At 39.6% G+C, this 14453-nt stretch overlaps 1 long non-coding RNA gene and 1 pseudogene across 2 annotated transcripts in view; one reads left to right on the top strand and one right to left on the bottom strand.

Moving 5' to 3' along the window:
* The window catches only part of LOC147369747 (uncharacterized), a 438283-nt gene that overhangs the window by 141440 nt on the left and 282390 nt on the right, over positions 1 to 14453 (bottom strand). The window lies entirely within an intron of this gene.
* Positions 2578 to 2979, top strand: LOC147369750 (large ribosomal subunit protein eL33 pseudogene; annotated as a pseudogene).

Genomic DNA, 14453 nt, shown 5'->3' with positions numbered 1-14453 from the left:
TCCTGATATTGAGGTCGAAGTTGGGCTTTCTGTATCACACAAGATGGTCCACACACCAAAAAGCTGTTATTCATCCTTTCTAGTGTCCCAGTGGACATTCATTTAGATAAACTGTTGCTTACAATTTTCAGAGCCTAGAACCTAGATCCATTTTTGTATCATAATATCTTTAAATAAATTTTTAATAACTCTTAAATTTCCCAGAAACACAAATAACTTATAAACTAAACAAAATGTGTACTTTTTTATCCTGAACATTACCAACAACATTTCAGGACATAATGCCATCAGTAGCAATACTTCTTGGATATTTGAATCTCTAGTCAAAGCATAAATATGTATCAATCTGCATATGTCATTCACATATTCCTGATGACTACCCTTATAGATGCAAGCATTTACTTCCTTATGTCTTCCAGTGTAATTATGCCCATGAATGTACATATTGACATACATATTCCATTATTAAAAAAATCACTTTCCTGGATTCATGGTGAATTTTACCAAACTTTTACAAAGAATTACCATCAATTCTACTCAAACTCTTCCAAAAAACCAAAGAAGAGGGACCACTCAAACTTATTTTATGAGGCTAGCATCATCCTGATATCAAAACCAGGGGGAAAAAAAAAAGCAATACTAGAAAATGAAACTATAGGCCAATATCCCCAATGAATAAAGATGCCAAACCTCAATAAAACATTAGCCAACTAAACTCAGCATCACATTAAAAGGATCATTCACCACAGTCAAGTGCAATTTATCACTTGGATACAAGAATGTTTCAACAAATACAAATCAATCAAAGTGATAAGTCACATTAACAACTTATTGACCAGAGATACATCTTCTGTTACCCAAATATTATTGACAAGAGACATATCAATATTCACTTAAACAACAAATCACTGGCCACAGGCATTAGTTTCTGCAAAAATCCCCTCATCAATGATGTGTTAAGAGAGTGATAGAAAAGATCATATGATATTCTCAATAGATACAGAGAAAGCAGTTGACAAATTCAATACCCATTCATGATAGAAACTTTTAACAAATTAGGCATAGAAGGAACATACTGCCACACAATAAAGGCGATACAAAACAAGCTCTTGACTTACATCATACTCAATGGTTGAAAGCTTTTCCTCTAAGATCACAACCAAGACAATGGTGCCCACTCTCAACACTCCTATTCAAATAGCAGTCAGGCAAAAGAAATAAATAAAAGGTATCAGAATTTAGAAGACAAAAGTAAAATTTTCTCTGTTTGCAGATGACATGATTTTATATACAGAAAAATGTAAAGACTCAACCAAAAAACATTCAATCTAATCAACAATTTCAGTAAAGTTGTAGGATACAAAAACCAATACACAAAAATCAGTAGCATTTCTATATAATAAGTTTTCTGAGAAAAAAAGCAAGAAATCAATCTCATTTACAATAGCATCAAAAACAATATAATGCATAGGAATGACTTTAACCCAAAAGGTGAAAGATCTCCACTCTGAAATTTATGAGGCATTTGTAAAAAAAATCAAAAAAGACACAAGTAAATGGAAAGGTATCCCATCTTTCTGACATGGAAGAATTAATATGGTTAAAATGTCAATACTACCAAAAGCCATCTATAGAGTCAATGCAACCCCTTTCAAGATTCTAATGGCATATTTTAATAGAAGTAGGGAAAAAACAGTGCTAAAGGTACACATAGAGAACTACAGAAGAGTCTGAATAGCCAGAGAAATCCTGAGAGAGAAAACAAATCAGGAGGTATCACACTTACCGATTTCAAGCTCTCCTGCAAAGTTATTGTCATCAAAACATAAAAACAAACTGGCATAAAAGCAGACAAATAAACCAGTGGAATAGAACTGAGGGCCCAGAAATAAACCTAAGCACATACAATCAACTAGTATTTGACAAGGGAGCCAAGAAGAAGAAAATGTCTTTAATATCATTAAATTTCTTCATTTAATGAAGAAAAGACAGTCTCTTCAGTAAATTGCACTGTGATAATTGGATACTTGCATGTAAAATAATGAAATTGGACCCCTAACTTACACACTCAGAAATATTATTTAATTCAAAATGAATTAAAGACTTAAATGTTAGAACTAAAACCAGGGAAACCCTAGAAGGAAAGATAAGAATAAAGCTCCTTGCAAATAAAACCCCCTGAGTTGGACCTTGGTGATAATTCTGTGGATATGACACCTAAAGCACAAGTGAAAAAAAGTAAACAAGTTGAACTACATCAAACCACGAATCTCCTGTACAGAAAAAGAAATCATCAACAAAGTGAAAAGATAACCTACAGAATGGTAAAAAACTATTTGCAAACCATATATCTGATAATAGGTTTATATCCAATATATATATATAATCAGTCAATTAAAAAATGGACAAAGGACCTAATAGACATTTTTTCCAAAGAATATATACAAAAAGCAAACAGATACATGAAAATATGCTCAATATCACCAGTCATTAGAGAGATGCAAATCAAAACCACCATGAGATAACATCTCATAGAATTGGCAATAGAATTGCCATTATCAAAACGACAAGAGGCTCTTTCAGCCATCTTGGACCCTGTGAAGGCCTGCTGGGAACAGGACTTCTAAAACGACAAATATGTCTGGAAGGCTGTGGTCCAAGGCCATTTTTGCTGGCTATAAGTGGGGTCTACGGAACCAGAGGGAACACAATGGTCCGCTGAAAATTGAAGATGTATATGTTCGAGATGAAACTGAATTCTGTCTAGGCAAGAGATGTGTTTCTGTGTACAAAGCAAAGACCAACACGGTAACTCCTGGTGGAAAACCTAACAAAACCAGAGTAATCTGGGGAAAGCTAACTCGAGCTCATGGAAACAGTGGCATGGTTCATGCCAAATTCCAAAGCAACCTTCCTGCTAAGGTCCAACCTTCCATTGGACCCAGAATCCATGTGATACTGTACCCTTTGAGGATTTAAACTTATTGAAAAAAAAATAAAAGTGTGGATTTGTTTAAAGAGAATAAAAAAGCTACTAGAGATAACAAATGCTGGCATGGATGTGGATTGTATACTGCTAGTGGGATTATAAACTGGAATAGCCACTATGGAAAACAGTATGAGAATCCTTAAAAAGTTAAAAACAGAACTAATATGTGTATATGCTCAGTCACTTAGTCATGTCCAACACTTTGCAACCTGTGGACTGCAGCCCGCCAGACTCCTCTGCCCATGGAATTTTCCAGGGAAGAATACTGGAATAAGGTTCCATTTCCTACTCCAGGGAATTTTTCCAACCCAGGGATCAAATCCCCATCTCCTGAGTCTTCTGCATTGGCAGGCAGATTCTTTACCACTTGGCGCCACTGGAACTAACATACAATCTAGCAATTCCCCTTCAGGGAAATATCCAAAGGAAGTAAAAACACTGACTTGAAAAGATACCTGCAGCTCCATGTTCACAGCAGCCTTATTTATAATAGCCAAGATAGGAAACAACCTGTGTCCTATAATGGATGAATGGATAAAGAAGTTGTGATACACACACGCACACTGGAATATTATTTAGCCAAACTGTTCTACATAACACAATGTCTATCTAGATTTCTCTCCACCTTGTAAACAAAGACATTTTGTTGACATCTGAAAAATGTCTAGGCTCTCACTATCCGATCTCTTAAATAGAATTCCAGAATTGATGGTAATTCCTCAAATGGAGGGCTTCCCTTGTGGCTCAGCTAGTAGAGAATCCGCCTGCAATGTGGGAGATCTGGGTTCGATCTCTGGTTTGGGAAGTTCGCCTGGAGAAGGGAAAGGCTACCCACTCTGGTATTCTGGCCTAGAGAATTCTGTGGACTATAGTCCATGGGGTTGCAAAGAGTCGGACACGACTGAGCAACTTTCACTTTCCTTAACTGGAATTTGACATATTTTCTGAACAATTAAACACTTGGTAAATGTGACCTCTCTACCCTACTATCTACTGCAAAATGAAGTAACATTTTCTGTACCTGCATTGCACTGTTTATTAATATTCAACTTGTGATGAAATATGACTTATTTTCCTGCCTTAGACATACTTTGAGCCTATATATCAGTCTCTACATTTCTAAGAAGGTTACCCTGACTAGTTTTGATTTCTTCCGACCCTTTACCACTGGAATCAAATATCACATCATAAAGTGATATTTGAAAAAGAACCTCTCTACACATCACCAAAGCCTGTTTTGAAAAAGGCAGTGGAATATATGTGACAAATTTCACCTGAATAGTCCAAACAGCAGGTGTCTTAGTGTCTGTCATTTTTGTCATGAATGCCAAGTTATATAGGTGGAGCCTTTTCTCCAAGTCACTTTCTCTTAGGCAGCTGTGTCTTTTCTGTCACCAACAATCTCTAGCAGTAGCACCAACTTTATTTAGTGCATCCAGTGTACAGTAAGAGATGATGCTTCATGGAGTTACGAGTTCCTCATCATTGGACTAGGTAAAAAAAGCAAATTGTCTCTGCTTGAAGATATTACAAAATTCAGACTAACAGCAACTGCAAGGCTGTAAATTACTAGATAACCCTGCTGCTGCTAAGTCGCTTCAGTCGTGTCCGACTCTGTGCGACTCCAGAGACGGCAGCCCGCCAGGCTCCCCCGTCCCTGGGATTCTCCAGGCAAGAACACTGGAGTGGGTTGCCATTTCCTTCTCCAGTGCATGAAAGTGAAAAGTGAAAGTGAAGTCGCTCAGTCGTGTCTGACTCCTAGCGACCCCATGGACTGCAGCCTACCAGGCTCCTCCGTCCATGGGATTTTCCAGGCAAGAGTACTGGAGTGGGGTGCCATTGCCTTCTCTGTAGATAACCCTAAGGATCCTTATAATTCTTACATTCTACTAATTCCATGATTCTTGTTGTTTCTTGCCACATGGGCTTGCAGTTACCTGCTTCTTTTACTTGACACTTGGAGCATATCTCCATGAAAACCACTATTTCAGTTATATTTTGCTATATAACAAATCATCTCAAAGTGCAATGACAGAAAGCAACAATCATTTTATCATGTTCATGGATCCTGTTAGGTTAGGATATGGGGCATGGAACAATAGGGCTGCCTTGTCTCTACTCCGAATGTCTGAGCCTCTGTTTGGAAGACATGCGTGGCTGGGGTGACACAGGTGTCTGAATATGACTTAAACCACTGGGGGCTGGAATCATCTAGAAGTTTTCTCACTCACAATACATTTGACACCTGTGCTGGGATGATGCGGAAGCTAATTTCAGCTGAAACTGTTGACTGCGGCATTAGGAAGCTGCTCCATGGGACTTAGGCTTCTTCACAATACAGCAGCTTAAGAATAATCAAAATTCTTATATGGTGGCTTAAGATTCCAAGGCAAATATCCCAAGAGCAAGACGGAAACTTCATTGTATTTTATGGCCTAGCCTCAGAAATCATCTAGCATCACTTTTTATAGGTTCAATCTGTCAAAGACCTTTCCAGATTTAAGGAGTGGGAAAGATGTCAAAAAATACACAGCTGCATTTTAAAGTTGCCACATTCTTTATTGCATTTATTTTAAAATTTCAGATAACACTAATCAAGTTTCTTATCTTCTTTTTTTTAAATTTTATTTTATTTTTAAACTTTACAATATTGTATTAGTTTTGCCAAATATCGAAATGAATCTGCCACAGGTAATCTTCTACACATCCAACTCTAATCGAAGGTTCATACCTGTGTAGCTTACAGACAGACTTCGGGGCTTCTAAGCACAACAGGGAAGAAATGAGTGAAACATAGTGTCCAGTGGACAAAACAGATTTTTCTCTGGAGCCAAGAAGACATACACATTTGGATTCAAATGAAGACTGGTATTCTAGACACCTGCTGCTTCCTTTATAGACCCTAGGAGATCCAAGATTAAGCTCTGCAGCACTCCAAACCCTGGAAGAAAACACCTTGCTCAGACTCAATTTATTGGACACTGACCTTTCATCCACTGAAATTTGTATGTGTTCCACAGCCTCTCAATGTTCTCTTTTGGCTAATTGGTTACCTAGACATGTCTCATCCTCGCCTGGGGACTATAAACATGCCTGAGCCTGGTAGAAAAGGTGCAGAGAAAGAGATGACTATGCTTCCCACAGAGACCCATCAGGTTCAACTTCTGAGCAACAAAGCAAAGGAAGGAAAGCTATCTCAGCAAGAGAATTGAAATGCTAGAGGAAGTAATCCCCTCCTGGCTGAGTGTGGTACCATTCTCTGTACGAACCACCACCTAATTATCCCTCACTGAAGATCAGCAAAGACTGATGTGAATTAAAATCATAAACCAGCCCAGTGTTTCTGTGGGAAGGGTATGGAACTAGGTGTGGTGACTAAGATGTGCAACAATATAAAAAATGAAGATTTTGGTCAAGTCATGGAACTTCTCTATGTTTAGCTCAGGATACCAGCATTCTGGGTTTGGAGATGTTGACTTTTCAGTTCAGACACCAAACTTTTGAAGTTGAAGGTGGACTATATGTCAGCATCTCTATCTTCTATAGTAGACCCTGTGCAAGTGAAAGAAATAAGAATGCTATATGGTATTGATCAGTCTTTATAATGATCAGATCAGATGAGATCAGATCAGTCGTTCAGTCGTGTCCGACTCTTTGTGACCCCATGAATCGCAGCACGCCAGGCCACCCTGTCCATCACCAACTCCCAGAGTTCACTGAGACTCACATCCATCGAGTCAGTGATGCCATCCAGACATCTCATCCTCTGTCGTCCCCTTCTCCTCTTGCCCCCAAGTCAACTCTTCGCATGAGGGGGCCAAAGTACTGGAGTTTCAGCTTTAGCATCATTCCTTCCAAAGAAATCCCAGGGCTGATCTCCTTCAGAATGAACTGACTGGATCTCCTTGCAGTCCAAGGGACTCTCAAGAGTCTTCTCCAACACCACAGTTCAAAAGCATCAATTCTTCGGTGCTCAGCCTTCTTCACAGTCCAAATCTCACATCCATACATGACCACAGGAAAAACCATAGCCTTGACTAGACGAACCTTTGTTGGCAAAAAAATGTCTCTGCTTTTGAATATGCTATCTAGGTTGGTCATAACTTTCCTTCCAAGGAGTAAGCGTCTTTTAATTTCATGGCTGCAGTCACCATCTGTAGTGATTTTGGAGCCCAGAAAAATAAAGTCTGACACTGTTTCCACTGTTTCCCCATCTATTTCCTATGAAGTGATGGGACTGGATGCCATGATCTTCATTTTCTGAATGTTGAGCTTTAAGCCAACTTTTTCACTCTCCACTTTCACTTTCATCAAGAGGCTTTTGAGTTCCTCTTCACTTTCTGCCATAAGGGTGGTGTCATCTGCATATCTGAGGTTATTGGTATTTCTCCCAGCAATCTTGATTCCAGCTTGTGTTTCTTCCAGTCCAGCGTTTCTCATGATGTACTCTGCAGAGAAGTTAAATAAGCAGGGTGACAATATACAGCCTTGATGAACTCCTTTTCCTATTTGGAACCAGTCTGTTGTTCCATGTCCAGTTCTAACTGTTGCCTACTGACCTGCATACAGATTTCTCAAGAGGCAGATCAGGTGGTCTGGTATTCCCATCTCTTTCAGAATTTTCCACAGTTTATTGTGATCCACACAGTCAAAGGCTTTGGCATAGTCAATAAAGCAGAAATAGAAGCTTTTCTGGAACTCTCTTGCTTTTTCCATGATCCAGCGGATGTTGGCAATTTGATCTCTGGTTGCTCTGCCTTTTCTAAAACCAGCTTGAACATCAGGAAGTTCACGGTTCACGTATTGCTGAAACCTGGCTTGGAGAATTTTGAGCATTACTTTACTAGCGTGTGAGATGAGTGCAATTGTGCGGTAGTTTGAGCATTCTTTGGCATTCCCTTTCTTTTGTCTGGCTCTAGGTCAGTGAACACACCATCGTGATTATCTGGGTCATGAAGCTCTTTTTTTGTACAGTTCTTCTGGTATTCTTGCCATCTCTTCTTAATATCTTCTGCTTCTGTTAGGTCCATACCATTTCTGTCCTATATCGAGCCCATCTTTGCATGAAATGTTCCTTTGCATGAAATGTTCCTAATTTTCTTAAAGAGATCCCTAGTCTTTCCCATTCTGTTGTTTTCCTCTATTTCTTTGCATTGATCGCTGAAGAAGGCTTTCTCATGATAGTTAATGCTAGTTAACAAGTTAACTGAGCACTTAACATGCAAGTGCCAAATTGTTTAACATGTGTCACCTGATTTCACCCTTGTAATAATCCCATTTTACACATACAGAAACTGAGACCCACAAGGGTAAAGTAAACTACCCAAAATTACATTGTTTGGAAGAGATGGAGCCAGAATTTGAGCTAAAACAGTCTACATCTAGATCTAGGATTTTAACCACCAGGAAATACTGCCTCTGCTGAGGAGTTTATGTGAGATCCCCCCCCCCCCAGGTACTTCCTGGGCAATCAAGAAGGGCTGGAAAAAGTGACCCTTGACCTGATTCTTCAGGCTAAGGAGAAACTAGCTAGGCTGAGCAAGGGTAAAGGGTTTTACAGGGGGATCACTGCTGGTACAAGTGTAGGCAAGAGTCTGAAGGCTGTTGAGAGTTAGGATATGCCCACATGATCAGTCACTCACTTATGTCTGACTCTTTGTGACCCCATGGACTGTAGCCTGCCAGGCTCCTCTGTCCATGGAATTTCTAAGCAAGAATACTGGAGCAGATTGTCATTTCCTCTTCCAGGGGATCTTCCCAATCCAGCAATTGAACCATGTCTCTTGTGTCTCCCGCATTGGCAGGTGAATTCTTTAACTTCAAAGCCACCTGGGAAGCCCCAAGAGCCAGGATAAAAGTTCCTTAAAGTCAGGAATCAATCATGTTTTCTTCCTCACCATGGAAGCCTTTGGTGCCTGGCATGTCCTAGCTCATAATAGTCACGAGAAAAATCAAAGGAGTACAGGAGTCACAAGCATGGACCCGGGAGTCAGACTGTAGGTGTTGCGCTATGTGACTCCAAATGTGGCTGTACCTCTGTAAACTTTGGCTTTCCTATGTGTAAAAAATGAGAGGTGGTAATAGAATCAGCCTCCTAGAGTCGTTGTGAGGGAGGATCCAATGAGGTCATGTAGGTAAAATACATACATAGTCTAGTACCAGCCACAGAGTCAGAGATCATTTAAAAAGGTATTAATAGTTGTTTATCATTGGGTCCTTAACAAGGGAACAAACAATTGATGTGGGCATGATTATTAGAGGGCATGAGTTATTAGAAGGATTCCAGTATGAATCTAGAGGGTGAGAGGCAGGGGTACAATGGAAAACTGAGGTCAAATTGGACATCCCCACTTTCCCTGCTGTATAATCATAAGGGATTTGATTTAGGTCATACCTTAATGACCTATTGGTTTTCCCTACTGTCTTCAGTTTAAGTCTAAATGAAACCCCTTACGATTATACAGTAGAAGTGAAAACAGGTTCAAGGGATTAAGAGTGCCTGAAGAACCATGGATGGAGGATTTTGACATTGTACAGGAGGTGGTAATCAAAACCATTCCCAAGAAAAAGAAATGCAAGAAGGCTAAATGGCTGCCTGAGGAGGCCTTACAAATAGCTGAGAAAAGAAGAGAAGCCAAAGGCAAAGAAGAAAGGAAAGATATACCCAACTGAATTCAGGGTTCCCAAGGAGAGATAAGAAAGGCTTCCTAAGTGAACAATGCAAAGAAATGGAGGAAAACAATAGAATGGGAAAGACTAGAGATCTCTTCAAGAAAATTAGAGATACCAGGTGAACATTTCATTCAAAGGTGGGCACAATAATGGACAGATGTTTTCATTCCAATCCCAAAGAAAGGCAGTGCTAAAGAATGTTCATATTATGGCACAGTTGCACTCATTTCACATGCTAGTTAAGTAGTGCTCAAAATCCTCCAAGCCAGGCTTCAACAGTACATGAACTGAGAACTTCCAGAAATTCATGCTGGATTTAGGCAGAAGAACCAGAGATCAAACTGCCAACACCTGGTGGATCACAGAAAAACCAAGAGAATTCCAGAAAAGCATTTACTTCTCCTTCATTGACTAAGCTAAAGCCTTAGACTGTGTGGATCACAGCAAACTGTGGGAAATTCTTAAACAGATGGGAATACCAGACTACCTTACCTGCCTCTGAGAAACCTGTATGCAGGTCAAGAAACAAGAGTTGGAACTGGACATGGAACAACTGACTGGTTCAAAATTGGGAAAGGAGTTTGTCAAGGCTATATATGGTTACTCTGCTTGTTTAGCTTATATACAGAATACATCATCTGAAATACCAGGCTGGATGAAGCACAAGCTGGAATCAAGATTGCTGGAAGAAATATCAATAACCTCAGATATGCAGAAGACAACACCCTAATGGCAGAAACCAAAGAGGAACAAAAGAGCCTCTTGATGAAGGTGAAAGAGGATAGTGAGAAAGCTGGCTTAAAACTTAACATTCTAAAAATGAAGATCATCATCTTCATCACTAGTTGCATCATTTCATGGCAAATAGATGGAGAAACAATGGAGACAGTGACAGGTTATTTTCTTGGGCTCCAAAATCACAGCAGAAGGTGACTGTAGCCATGAAATTAAAAGATGCTTTCTCCTTGGATGAAAAGCTATGACCAATCTAGATAGCATATTAAAAAGCAGAGACATTACTTTGCCAACAAAGGTCCATATCGTCAAACTATGGTTTTTCCAGTAGTCATGTATGGGTGCAAGAGTTGGACTATAAAAAAGAAGGCTGAATGCCCAAGATTGGATACTTTTGAGCTATGATTTGGAGAAGACTCTTGAGACCATCTGCAGAATTCCCAGGATCTATACTTCCATGAGGGTTTCGTGCAGTGGCTCAGCAGTAAAGAATCTGCCTGCAATGCAGGAGATGCAGGTTCAATCCCTGTGTTGAGAAGATCTCCTGGAAAAGGACATGGCAACCCCCACCAGTATTCTTGTATGGAAAAATCCTATGAACAGAGGAGCCTGGAGGACTATAGTCCATGGGGTCACAGAGAGTCCAACATGTCTGAAGCAACTGAGCATGCACACACACTCGCATACTTCCATGAACATGTGCTTCTTTTATTAGAATTACGTTATGTCCCCATCCTGAAAGCAGGTGGTAATAGATAAGAATTGCAAGAATGTAAATTCATTTTTATATTATTTTTAATTTATTTCTTATTTTTTGGCTGCATTGGGTCTTAGTTGCTGTGCATGAGCCTTCTTTAGTTGCCCTGAATGAGGGCTACTCTTTAATTGTGGTGCCTAAGCTTCTCATTGAGGTGGTTTCTCTTTTTGTACAGCATGGGCTCTAGGCACACTGGTTCAGTAGTCATAGCACATAGGCTCAGTTGCCCCATAGCATGTGGAATCCTCCTGGACCAGGGATCAAACTCGTGTCCCCTGCATTAGCAGGTGGATTCTGAACTACTCTACAACCAGCGAAGTCCCTGTAAATTCATTTTGGTCAGGAGACCTAACTACCTTTGTGTCCTCAGCAACTCTCAAAATACCAGGAACAGAGTAGGTGTTCAATAAAGGACTACAGAAGTAACTATCTTTACAACCATCATCCAAAGAGAAAACAGTTGAATGGGATTGAATAATTAGGTTTTCCAAAAGGTAAAGAAAAATTTCCTTTGGGAGGCACTGTAAGAAGCAGGATATATGCCACAACTTGGTAACAAAGTGCTAAGAGATTGTTCACATATCCATTCATTTCTTCAAAGCTATTTATCAAGTATCTGTTATATGGTCTGGCAGTATTCCAGGGGATAGGGTATAACAAAAATTAAGAAGATCTCTGTGTTCATGACTCTTACATTTAAAAGAAGGCAGAATATGTCATCCTAGAATATGCCTCTTTAGCCATTAAAGAGGAAATCACATGTCCAAGATGGTGTCACTTCTGCTAAAGCCCATTATACCAAACCTAGATTTAACGTCTGACCCAATGGCTGTTTCAATCCTCAAAAAAAAAAAAAAAACCATAATCTTAATCTGACAGTTTGGAATTTTCCAATCAGCACCAATGAGGTGATCTGTCACTTGAGCCCTCTTCACCACCACTTCCAACCCCCAATCAAAGAAAGAAGAGGTAATCTGAACATAGACCTTGCCCTTACTCCCCAAAGAGATGACAGATATCTGGGCCTGAAACAATACTTTCTTTTCATTTGCTAATAACTTCCTTTCCCCACCCTCCTCCTGCCTCTAAAACTCTCCCACTGTGTACAACCCCTTTGAGGGCTCTTCTGTTTACTAGATAGGGTGCTGCCTGATTCAGGAATCATTGAAGAAAGATAATTAGGTCTTCACATTTACTCAATTGAATTTTGTTTTTTTAATAGTGATAAAGATTATTTTGAGGTGATTATTTTTGAGAAACTGCTTACATAAGAGAAGCTCTGCAAACAGAGAAGTTACACTCCAGTAAGAATAACTTACATTTATAAAAGAAATCTCCATTTGTAAGGGTATTTCTCTCTGTACCAGGATGAGAAGAATGACTAAATCACAGGCAAATATCAACGGAGAAGGCACTGACTTAATTTGTTATTCAACAAATCTAACGCTTATTTACTGTGCCTTTTCTGGTAATCCCTGTCAAATGGCTTTTCCAATCTTCAGCATCTTTTTTTTTTTTTTTTTTTTAATCTTTAGCTAATGATAGTATTTGAGTGACTTGGGCCACCTCTGGGAGTTACTCAGTTTGGAGAGTACCTACCATGCATACATGAAGCACACATGTTAATACACTTGCTTTTGTTTCTCTTCTGCTAGTCTTTTACTATGAGGATCCAGCCAAGAACTCAGAAGGATAGAGGTACAATTATTTTTTCTCCCTTACATATTTTACTGCATTTCTACACATATACTGAAACACTTGCATGCAAACCTGGGTCAGTTTGAGCTAGATACTCAGTCGTCTGGGTACATCTTATAACAATGAGTATGTGAGGTTAGCAATGATATGATGAGAGACACACTGTGATAATAGTCCATTCTTTTAAAGCAAAGAACATCTGCTCCAAAATTGCGAAGAAAGGAAATTTGAGAACAAATTAACGAGATCCACACTTAAGAAGTTGAACCATGCAGGACAAAAAGGTGACCACACCAAAAGTAGATAGTAAAGATAATGTTCTGTGGCTGGTCATTTAGTTGATGAAAGTATCAATCCATTCTGTTTCTAAGCTCATGTTTCATAAGAGTTAATCATATAATTTGGCTCCAGGAACACCAGCAATGGCAGATGTGCTGTCCAACTGACCAGGTTAAGAAAAATAAAGGCAGATGGTTTTAGATTAAAGTCTGGATGGTGATGCTGCCGTTAGAGAATTGACATTCTGTCACCAGGCCAAGGTTCTTCTGTTCTATTTACTTCACTCTCTAAATTATCTGCCACCTGGTGGTCCAGGGAATCATTTGGAAGTTTAATCATAGGCAGTTGATAAAATCTCTCTAATTTGAATTCAATGATCCAGGCAAGAAATATTTATTGAGTGCCTACTGTGTGTAAAATAAGACTCTAGGTGCTGGGGAACACAACTTCCAGGACGGTAAGCAAAGAGTGAAAGCAAATAGGATGACTTTAAATTCTATTAAGAGCTATTAAGAAAATAAAGTATAATAATAGAGGCATTAGTGTTTAGAGAAGGCTTCTTGGAAGAAGTGACATGAGTTGAGATAGGAAAGATGACATATTTGTTTTCTACTACCACATAACAAGTTGCCACAAATTGACTATTTCAGAGTTTCTATGAGTCAGGAGTCCAAGTATGCATTAGCTGGATACTTTGCTCAGGGTCTTGCAAGCCAAAATCAAGGTGCTGGCTGGGATTGTGATCTCATCTGAGGCTTGGGGTTCCCTTTCAGGTTCAGTCCTCAGCAGGATTTATTTCCTTGCAGCTGTATGACTGTGGTCCCTTTTTTCTGCTGGCTGTTGTCTGGGGACCACTGTCAGCCCTGAGACACTGCCCTCTGGTCCTTGCTGTGCAGCCTCCTCCTCTTACAACATACCTTCTAATAGGCCAACAAGAAAGCATCTCTCTGATACTTCACCCTCTGTTAAAGGGCTCACTTGATTAAGTCAGGCCCACCCATGAGTCTCCCTTTTGATTAACACAAAGTCAACTCATTAATAACCTCATCACAGGAGTGATATAACATATTCATTGGTTCCATTCATAGTCAAGAGGAGGGAATTGAATACTAGAGGGAATCTTGGGGACCCTCTAAAAAGTCTACCTACCAAAGATGAAGACCAGTTATCCAAAAGGAGAAAGCCTTTCCAGGCAGGGTCACCAGAAAGAGCAAAAAAGAAATTTGATATTTTCAGGAAAGGGAAGGAAAGTTGGTCTATTGAAGCATCATGGATGAGGCAAAGGGCAGAAGAAAGTAAGGAGGCACCCCCAGGAATCATCTG

The sequence above is a fragment of the Bos grunniens genome, chromosome 7 (genome assembly GCF_055505025.1).
Source record: "Bos grunniens cultivar Pamir isolate PY7600 chromosome 7, Bosgru_T2T1.0, whole genome shotgun sequence".
NCBI lineage: Eukaryota > Metazoa > Chordata > Mammalia > Artiodactyla > Bovidae > Bos > Bos grunniens.
This window is presented reverse-complemented; position numbering and strand designations above follow the sequence as displayed.